Genomic DNA, 2,475 nt, shown 5'->3' with positions numbered 1-2,475 from the left:
AGATCGTGACCTGGCTGAAGTCGGACGCTCAACCGACTGCGCCACCCAGGCGCCCCGGAAGTTTGTACATTTTAACCACTTTCACCCTTTTCCACCAGCCCCTAAATCTTGCCTCTGTCAACCAAAAATTTGTTTATATGAGTTTGGTTTTTTTACATTCCACATATACATGAGATCACACAGTATTTGTCTTTCCCTGACTTATTTCACTTAGCATAGTGCCTTCAAGTTTTATCCATCTTGTCACAGATAGCAGTATTTCCTTCTTTTTTATAACTTAATAATTCCTATTGTACATATTTACCATATTTTCTCTATCCATTCATCCATCGATGAATGCTTAAGCTGTTTCCATGTCATAGCTATTGTTTTTTGTTGGTTGTTGTTGTTGTTGTTGTTGTGAGAACCATTTAATGTGGGCACTCCAGGCCTGGGCAGTGTGGGGGGTGCCCTGCAATTGGGCAGGCAGGCCAGGCAGGCAGCCCCAGGTGTTTGGGGCTGGCCTAGGCATGCCAAGGGGAGGACCCAGGTGGGCAGGTCCACCAGGGGACCTGTCAGCCAGACCTTGAGAAGGTATCTAAGCCAGCTGGTGAGTGCCCAGGCCAGAGCCTAATCCAGGGAGGCAGGGTTGGGGCTGGTTGGGGGCTCTCAGAGCCTAAGGACTGGCATCACTAGGGGCCTCCCCAGGCTTCTGCTGGAACTCAAGGTGTCTCTACCAGTTGGATTCAAGCAGCTTCTGGAGGCAGGCTTGGAGGTGGTCGTTCTTCTCCTCCAGGTGGTCCAGACAGGAGTTGATCTGGTCCAACATGGAGTTGATGGCAGCACCAAAGCTGACATCCTCACCTGCCTCCACTGGCATGCCCAAGTCCCCACTGGGGCCTGACATTGTGGGCTCACAGGGCCAGAGCCTCCTAACAATGAAATGCGGGACCCTGGTGCCCACAGCTGGTGTGGGGCAGAAGGTGGAGGTGACAGATCCATATCTTAGTTAACGTAAATAATGCTGCAATTAACATGGAGGTACAGATATCTTTTTGAGTTAATGTTTTTATTTTCTTTCGCTAAGTCATCAGAAGTGGGATTGCTGGGTTGTATGATTGTTCTATTTTGAATTTTTTAAAAAAGAACCTCCATATCGTACCAAACTGGCACATAGTGGCTCTACTAGTTTACAGTTCCACCAGTAGTGCACAAGAGTTCCCTTTTCTCTACATCCTTGCCAATGCTTATTATTTCCTTTTGCTAATAGCCCTTATAGGTGTGAGATGATACCTCACTGTGGTTTTGATTTGCATTTCCTTGATGATTAGTGATGTCGAGTACCTTTTCATGTATTTGCTGGACATCTGTGTGTCTTCTTTAGAAAAGTATCTATTCAGATTTTCTGCCTATTTTTTAATCAGATTGTTTTAATAAGTCACATGAATTCTTTATATATTTTGGATATTAATCCCCTTATCAGATATATACTTTGTAAATAGTTTTTCCCATTCAACAGGCTGGCTTTTCATTTTGTTGATGGTTACCTTTGCTGTGCAGAAGCTTTTTAGTTGGATGCAGTCCCACCTGCTTATTTTTGCTTTTCTTGCTTTTGGTGTCAAATCCAAAAAATCGTCAACACCAGTGCCAGGGGGCTTACCACCTGTTTTATGGTTTCATGTCTTACATTGAAGTGTTTAATCCATTTGAGTTAGTTTTTGTAAATGGTTTAAGACAGTGGTCCAGTTTTCATTCTTTTGCATGTGACTGTCCAGTGTTCCTAACACCATTTATTGAAGTCTATCCTTTCCTAACTGTATGTTCTTGGCTCCTTTGTCATCAATTAATTCACCGTAAATGTATGGATTTACTTCTGGTCTCTCTGTTCCATCGATCTCTGTGTGTGTTTCTATGCCAGGACCATACTGTTTTGATTACTATAGCTTTATAACATAGTTTGAAATCAGGGAACATGATGCCTCCATCTTTTTTCTTTCCCCCTCAAAATTGCTTTGGCTATTCACTATCTTTTGTGGTTCCATACAAACTTTGGGTTGTAAAAAATGCCATAGGAATTTTGAGTGGAATTACATTGAATCTGGATTGCTTTGGGTAGTATGGACATTTTAACATTATCAGTTCTTCCATCCATGAGCACAGAATGTCTTTTTACTCTCTCTTACATAAATTTCTGCTTTTATCTTTGTTATTTCCTTCCTCCTACTAACTTTGGGCTTTGATCTTCTTTTTCTAGTTTCTTGACTTAGGCATTTATTGCTATGAACTTCCCTCTTAGAACTGCTTTTGCTGAATCCCATCTGATGTGTGCTGCATTTCTCTTTTCTTTTGCCTCAAGGTATTTTTTGATTTTGCTTTTGATTTCTTTATTGACCAACTGGTTGTTCAGTAGCATGCTTAGTCTCCAGATATTTGTGAACTTTTACAGTTTTCTCCTAGTAATTGACTTCTAGTTTCATATCATTGTGGTCAGAAAAA

General features: G+C 41.7%; 1 pseudogene; it reads right to left on the bottom strand.

Moving 5' to 3' along the window:
* Positions 1-655: 655 nt before the first annotated feature.
* Positions 656-886, bottom strand: LOC112867033 (bublin coiled-coil protein pseudogene; annotated as a pseudogene).
* Between the last annotated feature and the right edge of the window lie 1,589 nt (positions 887-2,475).

Source organism: Puma concolor, chromosome A2, assembly GCF_028749965.1.
Source record: "Puma concolor isolate L17-30 chromosome A2, mPumCon1.1.hap2, whole genome shotgun sequence".
In the NCBI taxonomy this organism is placed as follows: Eukaryota; Metazoa; Chordata; class Mammalia; order Carnivora; family Felidae; genus Puma; species Puma concolor.
This window is presented reverse-complemented; position numbering and strand designations above follow the sequence as displayed.